The sequence below is a fragment of the Apis cerana genome, linkage group LG13 (assembly GCF_029169275.1).
Source record: "Apis cerana isolate GH-2021 linkage group LG13, AcerK_1.0, whole genome shotgun sequence".
Taxonomy (NCBI): Eukaryota; Metazoa; Arthropoda; class Insecta; order Hymenoptera; family Apidae; genus Apis; species Apis cerana.
In genome coordinates, this window is record NC_083864.1 from 9,599,071 (window position 1) to 9,611,114 (window position 12,044).

The 12,044-nt window shown below is 33.8% G+C and overlaps 2 long non-coding RNA genes across 5 annotated transcripts in view; one reads left to right on the forward strand and one right to left on the reverse strand.

The window, feature by feature from the left end:
• The window catches only part of LOC108004032 (uncharacterized), a 78,175-nt gene that overhangs the window by 46,346 nt on the left and 19,785 nt on the right, over window positions 1-12,044 (reverse strand). Inside the window, exons 2-3 of one of the 4 annotated variants that reach the window (XR_009832470.1) lie at window positions 5,707-5,944; window positions 635-4,917 (exon numbers count right to left, since the gene is read on the reverse strand). The exons of the other annotated variants lie outside the window; for them this stretch is intronic. This is a non-coding gene — a long non-coding RNA (uncharacterized LOC108004032). The remainder of the gene's footprint in view (window positions 1-634; window positions 4,918-5,706; window positions 5,945-12,044) is intronic. 4 annotated transcript variants of the gene reach the window in all.
• LOC133667206 (uncharacterized) overlaps window positions 1-12,044 on the forward strand; it is a 141,430-nt gene that overhangs the window by 41,103 nt on the left and 88,283 nt on the right. The gene's annotated exons all lie outside the window — the stretch shown is intronic.

The following is a 12,044-nucleotide window of genomic DNA, read 5'->3' on the forward strand; positions in this document are numbered from 1 at the left end:
GACAAAGAGAGAAAAATAGTATCTCGTATCGCGATATCTCGAGCGGAGGCGGACTGCGAAAGAAGCAAGAACTTCTGGATCTCGATTTACGGATACTTAAAGCACACCCACGAGTATACTGTTCTCCGTTGGAATTAAAGGAAGAGAGAGAGAGAGAGAGAGAGAGAAGGAGAAAAAAATCATCTTTGTATCGATTATGGCCGACCTTGTGCTTCGTTACGTCGATTGCGCTCCGTGACGCGAATTTCATTCAATTGACTTTGAGAATCTTTTATTCTCTTACTTAACAACATGTGCTTTTCAGTCTTTTGTGTTTATATTGGATTTTCGTCGAGTGGATTCCTTTTTTTTTTCTTTTTTTCGGAGAGCGAAACAGTAATTTGGAATCGAAATTTAATCTTGGAGAAAAAAATAAAGTTGAGCTGAAAATTTTTTTAAGACTTATTTGTTAGCGTATGATAAATTGACTGAAGAAATAAAGTCTAATTAGAATGCATATCCTATATTATAAGATTGGATTTTTATCTATGATAAATAATCATTTTTGGTTAAAATTATTTATTTATATTGTACGGAAAATTTTATTGAAAAGATTTTTATCGTTCAATTAATTGTACAAAAAAAATTTACTTACTTTCTTTACGATCATTAATTGTATGTGTAAACATGAATATATAATATTTTAAAATATTACTCGTGGTTTTCCACATTTCGTACAAATTCTTCAATTAACAAGCACAGTCAACAGACGAGCAATGAAAAAGAAATCAACGACCCGAAGACTCCTTTCTCAAACAACATTTTCACATTCTGTTCGCAGTTGATGGAATAATCATTTGCCAGAAAATTATCTGCTATTATAGGCACGGCTATAACCACGCTAATCCTCTGTCAATAACACAGACACTTGTTTGACTTAATGTAACTTGCACTACGGTGAAATCATCCGGCTCGAAACGATTAAGCAACCAAAAGTGGTCACCTAGAATGAGAATAGTTAACGTGTTTAACTAGTTACCCGGCTTTCGTTAAACACCTCAAAATGGATCTATTTAACACTTGTTAAGTCTTGCTCCAGATTAACTATGCCAATGTTTAACTTAATTGCTGTTGCGGTTTTAGTTGGAAATTATCAGGTTTCCTCGAACTTGAATATCAAAATTAAGATAACTTGCTTAAAAAATTTTTTTTTCTTTTTCTAAAACAATTATTGATTTTTTGTTGTTAAACTCATTACGTAATCCCAGAAAGATAATAATCGTTCCTTTCATTAAAATTATTGATTTTAAAATTAAGTATACGATAAATTGTATTATTTTTTATTTGTAATATTAATTAATTTATTTTCCACATTAAGTGTGTTTTTTATTATTGTTATAATTTTAAATCTTAGATATTAAGTCTTAGTTAGAAAACAAAAATACTTTATAATATAGAGTTCTATAATTTTATGAAATATTTCAATTAAATATATCACTCATTAAACTAAACAGAACTTCATATTTCCATTTATCATTGTTTGTACAAAACATATCAAAATAAATCACAGCAGAAACAATATCCATTATCTCGGAAACTTTACCACTATATCCTCTATATTCAATTCGAATAACGAAGTTTCTCCTTTCAAAGGAAACATTAAAATCCTCTACATGTTCCTATAATGTCGAAAAACATATTTGTTCGTTACATTTCTATCTCGTTTGTTGTTTTTTTTTTTCATACCACTGCCTTTCATCGAAACTCTCGTCGGGGGCACATAGACAAGTATTTACACGTGTCAATGGCACAAAGTTTCCACACGTTCATCGTTTACAACTTGCGAAAAAACCCGTGCGCATTATTCGAAGCAAATGACGTTTAAAAACGAGAGAAAAACAAAACAAAACAAAAAAGAAAAAAAAGAAGGACTATAGATATATATATATATATATATATAGATATATAAATCTATATATAGATATATAGATATATAGATGGATCGATAACTCGAGATGAGGCAAGTGTACACGCACGCGTTTCGATTTAACGATCATATTCCTCGGAGAAAAAAAACTCGTGTTCCTCTTTTCCTCGTCTCCTTTTCTCCCTCCCTCCCTTTATTCTTTCGACTCCATTGTGTACACACGCGAGGAGACAAAGGAACGACGATTTTCACGACTAGAGTGCCCTCTGCGTCGCGGCTCTCGGTCGTTTCGACATCGTGGACTCGGCGTTGCTTATTTTAACCAACGACAGTCAAATGCAATTACATCGGGTCCTATGCCCTTGCCGGAAGCGCCCACATAAACGAGCTCTCGTATCCGCTCGACTCTCGTCGTAAGGCTGCGAGCCGCATACCTGACGCATGACGCCAGATTTTTAAGACGTGGCCGTATCAACCACGGCAATAACTTCCAACCGGTCAGCGGAATCGTACAATGTAACCTGACAATTAACCCATTTACATTTGTAATAAATTACGTGGTGTAGCGGTGACCTAATGTCTTACGTAATGGGAGTCATAGGATAAATGCAATAATAAATCCATTTAAATAACATTGAATTATTTTTTTTATACGACCAAGATTTTTCTAGTCTTCCTTATATGTTCTACAATATATATATATATGTTCAAAATATAAATTGATAAAATTAAATAATTAAATAAATAAGATTAATTTCGCGATAAACGGTGCAATCTTATTTATGTTTTGTGAAATTATTTTGATTGGAGTGATTCTAAGATTTAAATCTATTATCTTCTCAGACATAATAATAATAATAATAATAATAATAATAATAATAATAATAATAATAATAATAATAATAATAGAAAAATTCGTCTCGATAAGGTTACACATTTTTCACATTTCACCATAATGCAAGTAGGTTAACTCGAATTTCACGCTCCGTCAGCTCGTCGATAGCATTGTGCTCGGCACTGGCCTCGGTTATCATGGCGGACTTAGTTTTCGTTTGCTGTGAGCGCAAACCACGGTTTCTTAGAAGGATTCTTTTTAGTAGCCTCGGGAGAATGTTGGATACAATTGATCAACTCGATGCTAAAATAAGCAACGCGTTTGTTATTCGCTCTGGCTGTGGTTTAAATAGAAGGAATGAATGACGCGAGTATGAAACCGGAGCATATGCGCGACCAGTTTGCCACGGTTGATTGAATGGCGCGGATACAGGCCTTGAAAGGGATTCTAGAATTAAAATTCTGGTAATACATTTATCCGAATGGACATGATAATGCGATTGCAGTAACGCTTGATCGTGTAGTGTAATAATGATTCTGAAGAGAAAGGAGGATCATTGTTATGCTTATTAGTGAGATATTAGCCTCGAGGATGGATGAATTTGAGGTTAGGGTTCGTGATTTATTAGCGGACAAGCCGATTGTATTTAGAAATTAAGTGTTTGGAAGATTTTGCTCGAGGATTATAGATTGTTAGATTTAGAAATGAAGATATCATGGTAGAAATGTGAAGAAATAATAGAGATGAATAATTGAAATATCATAGTTGAAATATATTTTATTTATGTAAATGGAATTTTAATTTTAAACATCTTCATTTTTTTAAAAGTATTATTTATATAATATAAATGTTTCTATTATAATAAAAGTCTCGATTTCATTGGTTTATTGAATTGGCAACCGAATTTTAATTAACAATTGAATTTATTGAATTTTTTCGAATTATTAAAGAGATATATAAATATTTAAATATTTAAATCGTGTGAAATATAATTTCGAAAAAATTAAAAATAATCAATTTTATTCAAAATTTTTTTGTTCTTGAAGAGAAAAAATATAATTTCTATTTTAATATACAAAAATTATCATCCATGTTCACTGTGTATAACTCTACGATATTTATTTAAGTTCACAGAATTATAGCTGTTGTCTTCACGCGACTGTCTTTTTAATTTATGAAATTCGCTTGACTGGTGAAAGTAATATGGCGGAAGTAATTTCACGCTAGTATTTTACGATTCCCTTTTCACGTCCGTCTATTTTTTAGCTTCCCGTTATTATCTTTATTTTTTGTCTTCCGATTTGTCAACAAGATTATTTTCTACTCTTTTAGTTTTCTTAAAAATCGACAATCAAAATTTTTTGAGATATTGAAGATTGAGATATTAAAACGTTGAATAGAAATAGAAATATAATTGAAATAAAATTGGAATTTCAATATTAGATTTAATTACATCTTATTTCTAAAACGTATTACATCTTCTAGAAGACATTAAAGTATCGAGTTGCTAGAAAAAGAAAATCTTTTGAACCAACAAAGATGATCTAATCCTTGAAAGCACAAAGTAATAAAAGAAGAAGGTAAAAAAGAGAACAACAGGAACAGATTAAACGAACAGCATTAGAATAGCGTGAAATCATATTGCGCCGAAGCGGATGTTAAGCAGCGCGAGCCATTTAAATGCAAATCTTTCGCAAAAATACTTGTACACAGTGTTGTTCCAAGTTTTAATGACCAAACTTTGCTATCGCCAATAGTAGCATAATACTTTTAGCGCTAAATTTAGATATTTAGTGATTGCAACCGTTCCTTTCACATTTCCTTATTTCTCGCCATAAATTTTTAATACAATTTTAAACGATCCAAAACGATCTCACGTAACATTTTTTTCCCTTCACGTAGATCAGAAGAAAACTGGCAAACTGATATTATTTGCAAAAATTGTAAAATTAAAATCGGTAACGCCTTGTACACGTCGGCTTGGTGCGAAGCGTTTGAATTATTCCTCGGCCTCTTGAATGTTCACAGCCACGTTTATGTCAGTCTCTCAGTTTTGCGTCGCGGCAAACACGCGTGAATCACTAGCGTATTACGCAATGTTACGAGCGGAACCGTCAAAACGGTGATGCGTATAAAGCAACGTGTGTTTCATATCCCTCTCCCTGTGTTCGTCCGCCTGAGAAAAATCGATTCTATTCAACTCGATTCTTTCGCCAACTTCCGTCACGCCATGCGATTAATTCATTCCCCATTCTCATTTGAATGTTACATGGGAATATAAATATATTGATTCTATTTTTTTGTAAAATTTAAATTTCATTATTATCTTTTCACGAAAATGTTAAAAATTATTTCTATTATAAATCCACAATGATAAGTGTATTAGTGATATAATTGTTCGAAATGGCTATCATTTTTATTTATCACGACAAGTGAGAAGCGAGATTTCTAAAATTCGTGTTGCCAAATAGCTTATGCGTTATGTTTATTTGAACGGTTATGGCTTGTTTCGACTATGGAATCGTTTTTGGAACTTTGACAAACATTTCTTTTTTCAGATATCTGTATGCAAGAAATATTTAAGCCAGACAAAATCTGTGGCCAATCCATGTCCCCGTCAAATTTATGAATAATATTTTACAAAGAAATATTTTCGAGATGAACTCGAATAAAACTCGAATAAATCTCGAACAATTCATCATAAATTTTTCGTAAATTCTTTCACGAGGCTCGTTAACGTTTCATTTACGTTAAAATTGTATCCATTAGCATGATAATCGTTATTATCTCATTCTTTACAAATTATTTTATTTACATCTATGTTGATATTCATTAACTTTAATCTAATATGCTCGTTTAAAATTGTGCAATTAATTACATTCGTAAAAAAAAAAAAATAATAAATAAAAAAATCAGTAGAAAAAGTATTTAAGAAGTTCTGAGTCATATATTGTTATATACATACATGTATGTAATGTGAGATAATTCTTGTTACGAGATTATGCCACGAGATGGCATATTATGGCTCTCCTGCATACCGACTCTCTTTCACAATGCATATACAAGCCCGGTATTCATCGTTACGGTTTTTTCCCTTCTTTTGTGTCACTCGCCATGAATTCCAATGACAGGCTCGTCAAGGACACGTAGCGACAGCATTGCACTCCACCAACGACAACTTAAAACGTCCCTCTTGCCAGCCACTTAAATAATAGCTTAAGTAACACCGTTGTCGCGTTCTAAAAACGTCTTCTCTCTCTCTCTTTTTCTCTCTCTCGATCGGTCGAGTTTATACGAACGAAGAGGAAACAAATACGTTGCTTACGCGTGAAGAGATCGATTCTTCGATTTGTTTCGATCGTAGCGTTCCGGGAAATCGATTATTCGTTCGGTTTGAAAGCGTTTCGATGTTTAGTCGATCCGGTAGCATGGTTTAAGGTGATTTATTTGGAATATACGTATAGTTTGTTTGAAGAAAATATTAAAGGCAAGGGATTGAGATCCTTGAGAAGAAGCATTATTTTTACATTTGGACAAATTCACTTCATTCTGTACAACATATATTTTTATTTCATTATTCAATGATATATATGTATATATATATATACATATGTTGGAATGAGAATTAGTTGGTTCATAGTACGATTATGTTTGTCATTCTCGCTGTGTATTGACTTTGGTCATGACGTACAAGCAGCGAGCAAATATGTTAATAGATACTTTCAAGTGTTTCTTACAATTTAACTCAAATTATCTATCTGTTTGTACACTTCAAATACATCTTTATATAACGTTAAGTAGTTATTTATTCTTTGAGTATACATTACATCTACAATACAGTGAGATTAATATAACCTCCAAACAACAAAAATATAACCTAAAAAGCCCTTAAACGACATTATTCTTCACCCCCATTATCTCACAGTCCACAACTATATCAAATGATCGTATCGTCAGTGTTCAACACAAATGTACAGTGTTGCACAAATGTAATCACGCATAGTAAAAGTGCTTCTTCATAAACCCCTCATCGTTACGAAAACGAAAACACGAAGTTGACGAGTGCAACGATGATTTCACGAGACCAACCATCTGGAACCTTGATGTCGATCACGTTCAGTCATTCAATAATCATTTGTTTCAATTCCTCGGCCTCTCGGAAGAACGAGCTCAATTCAACGACCTCTGCTCCAATTATTAGCCGTGTAATTCACTCGGTTTCGTGCCCCGCGCTCGGATATTTCGCATAATTGTGCAATCCCGACAAAACGCGACGAGGAGAACCTTGAGCCGTAGCGTGGTACATCCTCGGTGGAACACAACGAGTCATTGTGATCGTCGAAACGAGAGCGACCAAGTGGAGCCGCATAATGGCCGGTCTGTATATGTGTATGTGTATGCGCGCGCGCGTGTGTGTACATGTGTATGAACCGTCGACGACCGGTTCCCTCGTTATCCTGTTGAAGCTCCGTGAATCACTCGACGTGCGAGAAATGACGAATTAGCGGCGTCGATAGACGGAACGTTAGCCAACAAGATCGTTAGTCATTTTGTAAGCTTCTTTTGTACAGGATGTTCTCGTGGTTCCTCGTTTAAAAGAATTTAAAAAAAAAGATGGATCTTTCTTAAAATCGAATTATTTTTGTAATAGTGGAGCCCAGTAAAAGAGGTTAATTTTGATTTTGTTGCAACATTATTTTATTTGTTCATTCTTTATCTTGTACGTATGTTCTAGTTTTATTTAAAGGAAATACAATTCTGTATTGCATCTCCTTTAATTTTCATTTCTCTAAATTTTAAAGAATGTATGAAAATGTTATCCGTTTTTCATAAAGTTTTTTAATATAAAAAATGTAAAAATTCTTGTTTATGATATAGTTTATATATCGAATGAAGATAGATCGACAATAATCCCTTTTCTCAAAAATAGATATGTGGATAAAATTCGATACTGGAAAATGATTTACAGTTTTGGAGCACTGATTTCATGGTGAAATTGATTTTACAAAATGAAAGAGAAACGAGAGAAAGAGAGAATAATGCAAAATGGATAAGTAGATATTTGTAAAGGGCAAATTTTCGTGGTAAATTCTCAACGGAGGATAAATAAAAAAAAGTATCTAGTATCGATTCGCTCGTAATAAACAAATGGTCGCACGTGCATGCCAGACGTTCGATAAAAGCAACCAGAGTGAAACGACTGAATTTGATAGCAAGAATGAATTAATGTGAAATTCCAGTGTGGAAACCAGAGAGCCAGAATTGCGCAAGCTTAAAATTCGATAAAATGTAGGGAATAGTTGACAGCGAAAAAATGGAATTGTTTATTTTTCCTTTAATTGGTTTCGCTTTAAATTCCTTTTCCCCTCTTTCTTTTTTTTTTTTCACGATTATTCGCTTTCTTGATCGATAATTGAACGTTTCGAACATCGAATTGGACGAAGCGCGTTCGAATAAATATTCAATTTCCTGGTTATCCGCTTTATAACTGTATTATTCAGTTCTTCTCTTTTCTTTTTTTCTTTTTCCTTGTTTCTTTTCTTTGTGGCTTTTAACCGAGTACGCGGCGACGAACAGTAGACTCGAGACTATACACGTTTTTCGCTAAAGGGCAAAAGAAAGTACCAGGGCAAAGTTTACCCCGCGAGGTATTTCTTGAAGGCGACCCATCGCTCGAGAATTGTTTTTAATCTTATCTGAAGAGTTTTCAATTGACATTTTTAAATCGGTGCTCCCGAATATCACGATAAACCCACTGTTGAAAAGATGAAAATAATTTTATTGAAAAATTTATATATTAAATAAGAAACCTCCATTTTGATAAGATAAAATTTATAAGATAGAAACTTTTTGATGTAATTTAATATTGCATCTATCAATCTGTCAATATATTTCATATATTTTTCAACATATTATTCAAATAAGAATTATTATTTACAAACGAAGGGGGTTACAAATATAACCACTTCTTTTCTCTTCTTCTTTTTTTCTCTCTCTTTTTTTATAATATCAAAAGCTTTCAAGCAAGGAAACAAGGAGGGCAGAAACAAATGAAAATTTCAACAGTCACAGCTCAAACGAAACGAGGCAACCTCTGGCCAGTTTGCGCGGAAGCGTCGAATCGGCAGGGCGAGCACGTGGCCCGTCCGTGTTTCCGGCCTCATTTTCCATGCGGCCCCGTGCCCGTCGTCCCGTAGTGGTTGTGTACACGTCGTTAGCAGCCACTTGTCACAAATCCACTTCAATTTCACGCGGCGCAACGTGGCCTTCCCATTTTCTTTTTCCCAACCCTTCGCCTCCTCCCCGTGTGTTCCAACAACTCCCCACTCTCCTTTGTGTCATTTTTACTGCTTCTTAAAGCGAGCGCGCCTCTCTGTCCCCTTTCTTCTCTCTCTCTCTCTCTCTCTCTCTCTCTCTCTCTCTTTCTGTCCAACAACGAGCAAACTTGGATCCAAGAACACCGCTATCCCTCTATCGCCGCTAACAAGGCGGACGATTCGAATTGCCCGCAGCCTTGTCTCGACTCATCCTGCTCTTCTCTTTCACCCTTTCTGCTCTCTATTCGCACCCTCTTCCCACGTGTCTAGTTCCACCAGTTTCTTGTGATTCCGTTGTTAAACGGAATCGAGTTCAATACGTGCGAATGAAATAACAAATTGTAAATAACATTGAAAATAAGAAAGAAATTCGATGTAAAAATGGTTGATTGATGGTCTAGGTTTCTAGAGGATAAGAAAATGTCGGTTGAGGTTTGTTCATTATGTCGTGAGTGACGATTGAAAATTTAAGTTGAAGATGAAGAGAGAGTCCATATTCTCGTATATACTTTTGTATATCCGTTGTTGGCTACAACGTTTCATAAATCCTGTAATGAATAACTTGTTTTGTTGTTTGAATTGTGAATTTAGCATTAGTACAGTCCATTATAAATCAATACAATTCAATGTATTCTAATTAATGCCTCGTGTAATAAATCTATTTGAATTATACGAATTATACAAATATACAATTATTATTATATTTCTATATAAATTATTCTATATAAATATACAATTACATTAGGATAACATTAGGATTAGAGTTTATAGAAGTTTCAATTTAGAATTATTATATATATATATATTATTTTTTCCTTTGAAAGTTATAGCGAATTTGAATCTAATCTGTCAATCTTCCGTATATTTGAGTTTATTTCAGTCACTCAGTTTTAATTTAGGAGGCCGATCTCCTCCCACTAGATCTCCACGTTCTCGCTTAGACCTTCCAAGACCTTCCTCGTTTAGAGGCTATCGTTCGATGCTCTTGTGACCGCCCTCTGTTTTCTTTGGCACAACTTCGGACCAGGTCCCTTCTCCAGAAGTAAACAGAGTTTCATGAGAGTTTAGGTGTAAGTTTGTTGACTCGTGACTTCGTGACTATGAGTAGGCTCGAATTTGGACGATCTTTGGAAGAAGGGAGTATCTTAGAAATATTTTCCAACGACGAATTAATAGTGATAGTGTATAAGTTTCATTAGTTTATAGAAATAAACTCTATCAGCCGATTGAAATCATTGATTGGATTCGTTTGAACACGAGAAAATTCACTGTTAAATATTAATTAAATTCGAAATTGTTTCGTCTTGACACTTTACAAATGAAAGGAAAGGATGTTTTCTTCGATAGATTCACCCTATTTGTTTCAAATACAAAGTTTTCGTAACTATTTCATCGTAAATAGAAGAATAGGAAAAAGTTGTTCGAACAAATTCTTCGATAATATAGATTAAAATAATGTTATAAATATAAAAATCCAACGAAATCAACGATAAACAATAGACAAAATGGCCGATCGTGTTTCTAAAGATGTCCGTTTAGAAGTTGGCGAATCGTTTCCTTGGAAGTTTGGCCGCGTGACGCGTATGTGCAAACTTATCAAAGTTTGAGATTGGAACGGGGAACTTCATAAATGTCTCCCGGTCTTGGTCTTCGAAATTTCTGACAGCCAAGACAAACGTGGCGCCCCGGCGACATGCCCTTGGAACGAGCCACGAGACTCAACTCTTTCCTCCACGATTCTTCTGCATCGAATCACCGTGAAATCACGCTCGATTCGCCGTGATAAGTGTGGCTCATTGGAATAAGAAGGGTGGAAGAAGAGGATGATCGAACGAAAACTTCATCTTTGTAAGCTCCAAGTTTTTCTCGACTCTTCTCGCACGATTCATTCGTCACGAATATTTTCATATTTGTCATTTTGATTTAATTCTCCTTTTTTTATTTTAAATAGGGAACATTTATTAAATATAATATAAATTTCTTAAAAAAAGAATCTAAAATAGGATCGAAAGAAAGATTGCGTCAAAAAGAATTTTTTAATCCTGAAATGTTATAAAGTACGTGTTTTCGATTTATAACAAGAAAAAGTTCTCGAAGAGGATGATCGAACGAAAACTTCATCTTTGCAAGCTGAAGTTTTTCTCTTGTTGCAACGATTGCACTCGTTATGAATATTCTCACGTTTGCCATTTTGATTTAATTTTCTTTTTTTTTAATTAAAATAGAAAACATCTCTTAAATATTAAATACAATGAATTTACAAAAATAAATAAATAAATAAATAAAGAATTTAAAATAGAAATAGAATTAAAAGAAAGATTGCGTCAAAAAGAATTATTTAATCGTAAAATGTCATAAAGTATGTTTTCGATTTATAATGATCCACGTACATAAGCAATATATTTTCAATGATATTTACACGAAAAGCGATAGATGGGGTGGATATAAGCGCGACGAATAAAAGTAAACAGCGCGTGAAATTTAACATTTAACCGTTTAATACGCGCGTCGCAATATCGCGTGAACGTTGTTAAACTTTTATGGTGAAAAAAGCATTGTGCATGCCTCGTCCATTTTTTTTTCTTTTTTCTTTTTTTTTTTTTTTTCATGCAATCGTGCCAAGCGCTATCGATAAATTAATAACAAGCACTATTAATTCCGTTGGTGATGGACCGTCCTCGCCGACGAATCCTATGGGTGGAAATTTTGAAAGCTTCCAAAAAAAAAAAAAAAAAAAAAAAAGAAAAAAAGAAAAAAAAGGCAAAAATTTTCGTGAGAGAACATCAGAGAGAACCATCTCGTTTCGACGAGGTTCGTTTAATGTTCCAATCACTTTTCACAGCTTTAAATTTCAATGCAGATAGCTTCATTGGTTGTGAAAATTAAAATGTTGAATTAGGTTATATGAAATATCCGGAATTTCTGATGCTGGAAACTGGAATGTTTGAAATATTAAATTTATCAGTGTTGAAATATTAAATGGAGT